The sequence below is a fragment of the Epinephelus lanceolatus genome, chromosome 11 (assembly GCF_041903045.1).
Source record: "Epinephelus lanceolatus isolate andai-2023 chromosome 11, ASM4190304v1, whole genome shotgun sequence".
Classification (NCBI taxonomy): Eukaryota; Metazoa; Chordata; class Actinopteri; order Perciformes; family Serranidae; genus Epinephelus; species Epinephelus lanceolatus.
The window spans coordinates 36,153,271-36,162,176 of record NC_135744.1 but is presented as its reverse complement, the minus strand read 5'-3'; the positions used below and the strand labels follow the sequence as shown (position 1 = coordinate 36,162,176).

General features: G+C 41.9%; 1 protein-coding gene across 3 annotated transcripts in view; it reads left to right on the top strand.

The window, feature by feature from the left end:
• The first annotated feature begins 3,941 nt into the window (after positions 1-3,941).
• jakmip2 (janus kinase and microtubule interacting protein 2) overlaps positions 3,942-8,906 on the top strand; it is a 41,550-nt gene continuing 36,585 nt past the window's right edge. Inside the window, exon 1 of one of the 3 annotated variants that reach the window (XM_033651377.2) lies at positions 3,942-4,151. The gene's annotated coding sequence lies outside the window, so the exon portion shown is untranslated. The remainder of the gene's footprint in view (positions 4,152-8,906) is intronic. The other 2 variants (XM_078172571.1, XM_078172570.1) reach the window with 2 other exon arrangements.

Here is an 8,906-nt window from a genome sequence, read left to right as displayed (position 1 = left end):
AACAAACTGACTTGTCAAAATGACACGAGGGGGCATACATAGTGGCTATCCAGCTAAATACAAAGCAAAAGTAACTCCCCCCCCGTGACATGGCAGCACATGGTTTGGTCCAATGAGTTGCTCCAGGATTTAAGAGTCCTCAGCCCTCAGCCACACCTTTTGCTCCACCAGGAAGGAGGAAGGGCCCTCCCCAAACAACCACGGTAACTCATAGACAAAGAAACAGACAATTAATATCAAACAATTTGCCTGTGTAACCCTACAGTGCTAGACTGAGTACTCTTAAATTAAACAATATAAGGTTAAAAGCGAATAAACAGATTCTAAATCAAACCAACCATGTGATGTGAATTGCTCAGGTATGGTTGACCATAAATGAAAGAAACCTGCGTAGATGACAAACTAATGAGTTTAAAGAGTGTGTTAACATATTTGCTTTAATTTATTTTCTAAAGTGTATTATTGGCAAAGCATTTTGTGCAGGGTTTAGAGTGTGAGACTAATAATTCAAACTGTAAATGCGACAAATGGTCTGCACCAGTTGTCACATACACACTAGCTCATGCAACATACATTATACAATGTCATAAAACTACATTAGTGGTAGATCCGCCTCCACTTAGAGGTGAGACTCCTGCTGATGCAGAGAGGAGTCAAACATTATTAATGGTGGGCGTTAACTTATTGCCAGTATATGGAGAAAAAAAAAACACTAGTTGTTGTTGAGTGGACCACTCAAGTTGGACAAATAGCAGCATTTCAGAAACAGTCATTTTAGTTTTTTGAATAGGACTGTGAACATTATGTTGCAAGGCAAAAACGGGAATCATTCTTTAATGGGCCCCAGAATGGAACCAATAGGATCCACTCTGTACACTTCAGTTCATTGTTTATTGATGAATCCACACTGAGACAGATAGATATACTGTGTATAGATAGGTTTTTATTTTTGGATATACAGTACCGTGCAAATGTTAAGAATCACCTGCCACAAAATCTTGATTGGTAGTCAGATGGCTGAGAGGACTGCTTTTGGATTCCGCAAAATCCTCTTTGCAAGTATATGGTTATTTGGGTTTTTGCAAAGAAAAAAAAGTTAAACCAGACTGACAAACAATTGATAGGACAGAAACAGAAAAAGATACGACTGAGCAACAGTTCACTAAGAATAGATGAAATCCCCGGCCCTTGGTAAAAGAAACTGAAAGCTTAGCAGCAAAATGTTTGCAGATTAAAACATGAACAGGTTTCTGTTTTAGGGTCAAGTGCACAATAATGCCTATTGGTATAAAATCTGATCCATGTAATTTTCTGTCACAGAGAGCCACTGGAGAGGAGTTAAAGGGCCGCAGCTCTGGAGCAGGTTGCCCTGGTCTGAGGTTATCACTATGATTGACCCTTTGCTAAGTCCCGCCCCTGGATGCAGACTGGCCAATCATAACATAGCATCAGGCCAGCTCAGACCAGGGTCCGACAACAACACAGCTGTGCTCCATTGACTCTAATGCAGTCGTTTAAGATTTCCTTCATTTTCAGGCTGGTTTTGTGGATTTGGAGCTAAATGTTGTGCCTGGGGCACGTCGTGTATTAATGATAGTCGTTACCTGCAGAGGTTGGAAAAAGATATACGTTTCTTCCCTGTTCCAAAACCAAAATCAAACCCTGAAAAGTGTAGGGTTAGCTAGCTAGCTACTGAAGATATAGCCTACTGAATGTATACACATGCTGCTTTTGCTTTTAATGATTATAACAGTGAAACAAAGACCGACCCTGCTGTACAGGAACCAGTGAAGGGAAGCAGGGAAACTTTGCTGATATTCAACCAGCTGTGTGTCATCGCACTGTGTGCAGATGAACGTTGTTTGACCTCCCCTGTAGATCCCTGCCCGTGTGGCGGCAGAGGTCCGGGTGCTGGCAGCAGCACGGGGGCGAAGCCAAACACCGTTCATCTGCACACACTGCGATGCCACACAGCTGGTTCAATATCAGCAAAGTTTCTCTTTATATTCATTGTCTTGTGTGGCGATCAGCAGTGATGTGGTGGTTCACTTTTACACTGTGATCTGTAGCCTATAGTTCGGCTTTAGCTTCTAACTATCTTTGTCTTTTTAACCTGTTGTTGCTGCTGAGTCAGTTTGACATCCTGGATATATCCTTCAAACACAGACTGTAGACCCCTCTGTCTGCTTCTCTCTGGAATCACTATTTCATTGTTCCAAAAATATGATTTCATCAGGGAGTGCAGTTAGTTACAGTGTGGGCTCCATGCTGATGTGGGATTTATACTTCTGCATCAAACTGACGCCGTACCTATGGCATAGGCTCTACGTCATCACAGAGCCTACGCCATACCGTAGCCTGACATGCACCTCCACAGAAACGTAATTACGTGTCCCAGCAACGCAGACCTCCTGTCTATTTTTGTAAGCTGAAACCATTTCCCTCAGTGGAAACAAAGCTTTTATTTCCTTTTATTTCACAGATAAGAAACAATAAATTGTGAAGACAAAAAAGCCTCCACAAAACTAGCATTTTATGTCTTGTCTGTGATTTATCCTGGCCTCATATGAGTAGAGGAAATCTCCACATGTGGCTACGCTAATTTATACAATGTGACATGCCATAGTCTTGTGCTAATAACATTAGCATGTTATATTTGTTTGAAAAACGTTTAGTATAAGACAGTTGTTTTGTCAGTGAACCTTGTGAGCTGTAATGGAGCCAAATTTTGTAACGTTACCTTTGTTAAATGTTGCAGTTGTCCCTGGCTTCATATGAGTAGAGGAAAAGTCCACTAGCTGCTAGGCTAATTTATACAATGTAAAATGCCATAGTCTTGTGCTAAAAACAGCATGTTGTATTTGTGGGGGAAATGTGTCCAGATAAAGACAAGTGTTTTGTCTGTGAATGCTGCGAGTTATAGTGAAGCTGATTTGTGTACTTGTGTTTGAAATTGTCTCTATTAAGCCATGTTTAATGTGTGTTTTGAATAAACTAAATTTTAAAGCATTTCACAGCAACCTCTGCCGCCGACTAGTGTTTTGGAGGTGTAACTGCAGAGTGACAGACACACCAGCACAAGTATAAATGCTCACAACAGTGTAGGCCACGTGCGTAGGCTAAGGCATAGTCTCTGCTGCACAAGTATAAATCCCCCTTTACTCTGACAGCTTGTGGGATCATCACAAAGGGGCGGGGCTTAGCAAAAGGTCAATTGGAATTGGATGAGGCATAGGTGTAGATGCAAGAGACATTTCACCCTCAGGGTTTAGAACATGTGCGAGACCTCACCCCCACCCTAAATCAAACCATGAAGTAGCAGAAGACCTTTACACAACAAATTTACACCATAAATTGATGCAGAAAAAGCACAAATTAGTGCAGAACAATTCACCAGAATGCAGGAAATTATGTGTCTGATGCTCAGATTTTTCTGGCAGAGGACCCCCAAACCCCTTATTTCATGTGTGTGTGTCCCAAATGTTGAAAGAAAACCTAAGCCCTTGCAGTCAGGCAGTATAGTTTATATGTGGCAATGGTGTTCTGGGTATTAAAAAAACTATTTGAGGAAAGAAGAAATTATCAATACAACAGGTGATAACAAACTTTTGAACAGTACTGTGCACCTTTGTGAAACATAATGCGAATTATGAATTGCAAAACTTAAACTACATCAGGCATTACTATTAATTAAAGTGAAACAAACCAAACAAAACAAATCATTGCACGATACAGGGAGATTCCCCAAAGAATATTGCAATTAATCGTTTCTCCTTTAACATGTGCAGAAAGCTTATAAGAACTGTTGCAGGTATGTTATGGACAGAGATGGATCCTCTCCTGTGATGACGGTCTGTGCAGCACAGGCAGTCCAGCACACACTGTGCTGTGCGCTGGTGGTACTGCGGCGGCACTGGAGCCGGCTGAGCTGGAAACCAGTGAGCTCATTCTGGCTGCATGGGGAGGAGGGCGGGGCTCCCAGCATCATCACCACCGGCCATCACTGCTTCATTGTACGGGCTGCTGCTGCTGATGCTGACAACCATAGCGGACGGGGCGATTTTCTTTTCTCCAATAAATGCAGCGTGTCATGGAAACGGTTTCACGCAGATTAGGACTCCACACATGATGAGGATCGATTACGAGGTAAGGTAAGGAAAGCTGTTTGTGATTATTACCGTTGTTGGGTTTAACATCGTCTGAACTGGGAGTTACTGGGACTAGCGGGCCTGTTGGTTTGAGTCAGGTTGATCATCTCAGCAGCGGTGATTATTATTGGACTCGGTATAATATCACTGAACCAAAAAAAGGTAAAACTGCAGCATTAAATTCCCCAATCGTGCAAAATAAGATCAAACGGTATATGTGTCTTATTTGAGCGAGTAGCCTCGGCTCAGCCTACATGTCGGAAGTGGCAGAGCTCGGCCTACACTAGCAGGCACTTGGAAGATGACGAGGAGCTTGTGGGGGGTTTCATCGCCATGCAGGGCCATCTTACACACGACGGATGCTCACGCTGCATCGAGCATCATCTGTGTCTGTGTGTATTTCTGCGGCTGGTGTGCTTTCAGTGGCCGTACTTGTTGTGCAAGAAGCTCCCAGCTGTTCGTGTTTGAGCCTTCAGGTACAGCCAGATGCGCATTGGTCTTGTATACATAATTACGCACGCGTGGTTTGCAGAATGTGCATTTTTTTCTGCTTGACAGGTCATCACACATTACTGGCCATGTCTTAGAAGGATGCTGCAGTGATGTTCCAAGAGGATGCTTGTCCACAGTGGGGCTGGCAGGGGCCTCCAGACTGAGGCAGTGGGTCTGCAGCCTGCAGCTGCCTCAGGGTGTTACACTGGCCTGATTTTAATACTCACCACCCCTGCTGGGAGGGCATTTGTCACAGTATTGTTTTAGGGTCAGCACAGATGCAGGCTGGTGATTGGCCACACGTTAATAGTTTATGGATTGACTTGTGAAAAAGGGGCCGTTCAATAGCACACATCGATGAAGCAAAATAAAGCAAGAGGATAAAATATAATCGGAATAAAGTCACTTTTAAAGGGATCAGCCAGGCAGAGGTGTAGATTTTGAGGGGGATGTAGGGGACATGTCAACCTCAATATGTAGTCATACTGAGGGGGATGTGTCAGTGGTGTTTCTTGGCCTTGTGTTTGGAGCTGTCATATTAATGTTGCTCTATTTTATTGATTTGGAATATGACATTAATCTCAGTGAAGCTCAGAGCCAGGTGAACAGAGTGACAGTGTAAAACTAAATTACATGTTTACCAGCCATCAGATCCTTGTTGTATTGCCAGATATTGTCATATACATTCATAGATATATTCCTGCCCATGTGTTACTGCTAGTCTACCATGAGTAGACCATCTCATTCATAAAATTTGATGTTGCATGATTTACATTTATGCACCTTCCTGCATTTTTACCCCCAAGTGCTCTGCTGATACACTGGGTTGGTAGTTTGACCTCATGCAGATGGATTGGTAGTCTTTTTTTGCCTATGAAGCAGTCAAACATAATCCAAAAAAAATGAGCAAGAGAATGGTGCTCTACTCCAACCAGTGTGATGATACTTTGAACTCACGTATGTCACAACCAGACTCATTAAACGTGAGTTGCTCATTGACATAACTGGCGTCTGTCTGACTAACTTTAGCTAACTCAATGACACAATCACCAACAATCTCAACCAGAACATCCCAGTGGGTCCATTGGGTCACACTGATAAACAGTATGTGGCTACGACTGTCACAGTGAATTTTCTTTCTATATAATATTTGAGAACAATGATGCGCTTTAAAACTACTGTATAAAATGAAATTATGTGCAAACCATGTAGCAGATGTGATTTTAGACCATTTTGATGCACTCTCCTGCATTTCTGGACTGTATTAGTATTTTGACCTCAGGCAGATGGATTAGAAGTCATTTTTGGCTTGAACTAAGAAGAAGACAAACATAATCCAAAAACAAGCAGGAGAGTGCTTCATGATTCCAGCCGACGCGATGACACTTTGAACCAGCTTACGTCACAACCAGACCTCAGACTGATTAAACTCAAGTTGCTCACTGACATTTGGACGGCGTTGGCATCAGCCCGACTAACTTTTGCCGACTCGACTTGCATAACCTGGATTAGTAAAAAGAAAAATAGCCCAGAAATGTAAGATTTTGTTCACTGGAAAAAAATAACCGCAGCCAAAAGATAGATGAGGTGCCTGTTGGTCGAGCAGTTAAGAACAAATGCAAATAAAATCATCAAAGAGATTTGTCTGGTAGGGAAAGCTTGGATGCCTGCCACACGTGAGTAAGCAGCTGCAGACAGCGCCCAATCTGTATTAATATTAACATACTTTATATATATGTTTATAAAGTTCAAGTCAAAGGTTGTCTTAAAAAATGTTATGAGTGCATAATGTAGAGTCTTTTGCAAATACAGTAGGATTTGCTATCTTTACGCTTTTTTATAATAAATCAAATGCATTAATAATAACTAGATTACATATAAAGAGATGATTTGCCTTTGGGCTTTTTTTCCCCCAGCATTTGGCATTTGACCAGGTAGAATGCATCTCTTTACTAAAAATACTCTGCAGCCATATTTATTGACATCCAAATGGCTTTAAATGAATCATAGTCTTTGATAAAACATTATCTCATCATTGAGGGTTTTCCTTCTTGATCCTGTCAACAATCAAAATGGAAGATCCTTTTTTTACTTAAGGTTTACTGGTAGCTGTTTTTTGTCATCCTGCTGATCAATTCTGCTTCTCTACAGAGCTACTGATGTCTCGTCTTGCTAATACCCTCAACACAGTGCTACAGGGCTTTGTGAAACGCCAATATGATCCCCAAAAGCAACCAAAGTCTTATTCTAACCCCAACCCGAGGCAAAATATGGCTCGTGTAGTAGTTTGACTGGGTAGTGGATGACAGATGGCAGGTCCCGATATAGTAAGAAGTTGGCTCTGGGTTGAAAGATTTATTCTGTAAATGAAAAACAACAGAACACAGTAGCTTGTTGTTTATGAGCAGAAAGGAAGAATCCCAATTATGTCTAATCTCGGCTCTTACCTGCTTACAAATTGATATGAAGTGGTCATTTTCTAATATTAATAGCCTAATATTGATGCAGATAGCAGCTTTACAAAGCTCAGTAGCTGGCTCTTTCTCTTATGACATACATTGAATGGTAGTAAACGAGCCAGATTTGGCAAAACTGACACAACATTGCTAAATGCAGCATTGGCATGCAGTCCAAATTATCATAAGAGGCTAAAGAAAAGAGATGGGTCTTCAGACAGGTTTTACAGATATCAACAGAGGGGAAGATTTAATTGTTAGTGGCAAACTATTCCACAGTTTAAGGCCAGCAACTGAAAATCACAATCATCTCTGAGTGTTTTTTTGTTAAAAGCTGTCTAGGTTTGTCCGTAAAGCATCCTCTGCATGGCTTTTACCATTCGACCCCAGGGGGCCATCAGACTCAAGCTGACAGGCAGCAGCAATGCTTGCATTTCTATGAGTACCCCTGGTACACTCTGTCTGGAAATCCACCGCCAACACCCAAATCTGATGCCTGAAGAGTCAAAAGTGGGTCATGGTGCCAGTGTGCTTCATGTGAAAGAGAATTACCATCCCGACTCTACAGCTCTATTGTGCTTTTTGGCATATTTCAGCTCATTGTTTGATTTTAGCAAATTGCTTCACTGCTATAATCAACCACCTCTCCAGCAGCAGCATGTACTGTACCTGTTAATATGGTGATCAGCTCATCAGCCTCCCATAGAGAGCCTCTGTCCCAGTTTGCCGCAGCAGTTGTTTTCAGTTAAGAACGTGCAACCTGTCCAGCACCAAATGGCAGACAGACAAAATTAGGGACTAGCTGGTGAACATAGTGGAGCCTTTAGCTGTAAAGAGGCAGATATTTCCCCCAGGAGGTGGTTGAGACCAAAACAGAGCCAAAAGGTGTAGGGATAATTGGATTTGGACTATATCTGTTGGCTGTACAGCGTTAAATCAACTCAAAATAAAGGCTAATGTTGCTCAGAGTCTGATGGATGTGAGATGTACCGATACCACTTTTTCCTTCTCGATACTGATTCCGATCCCTGAACCTTAGGTATCTGCCGATACCGAGTACCGATCCGATACCTGCGCGTAAAATAAAAATGGATGGGATATGAATTGCTTTATGTCTCAACTCCTAAAACTCTATGTAAAATATTAAGAAATAAATACATACTAGTAGAATGAATGCCATAAAACTTTTTTTTAAGTATTTTTTTTTTTCTAAGATTTTTTTTGGGCATTATTAAGCCTTTAATTGATAGGACAGATGAGCGTGAAGGGGGGAGAGAGAGAGGGAGTGACATGCAGCAAAGGGCCAGAGGCTGGAGTCGAACCCGGGCTGCTGCGGTAACAGTTGTGTACATGGGGCGCCAGCTCTACCACTAAGCCACCGACGCCCCATTATTATTCAGTGTTGACACAGATGAAGACACAGGTTAAAGTGCAGCCACACAATTTAGTAAAAAAGACATTTTAAAGGCTACAGTAGAACACTTTTTGAAGGCTCCATTTCCGTTTCGTTTGCCTGTAGCATGCATATGCGTAATGACATGAGGCATTATGTGGTATCGGATTGGTCATAGGCTGTACTCGTCGATACCCGATACCGCATTTTAGGCAGTATCGGCGGCATTTCCGATACTGGTATCGGTATTGGTACAACTCTAATGTGTAAGTGGGCAATGGTACGTATTTGCTCAATTTGATAATATATCAAGATGGTAACATGTCAGCATTGTGTTAAGAGCTTGTTCCCACTAAAGGAAAGCAATAATAATAAACTCTGCTTTCTTTTTCATTTTTTTAATTGATTGGACCCAGT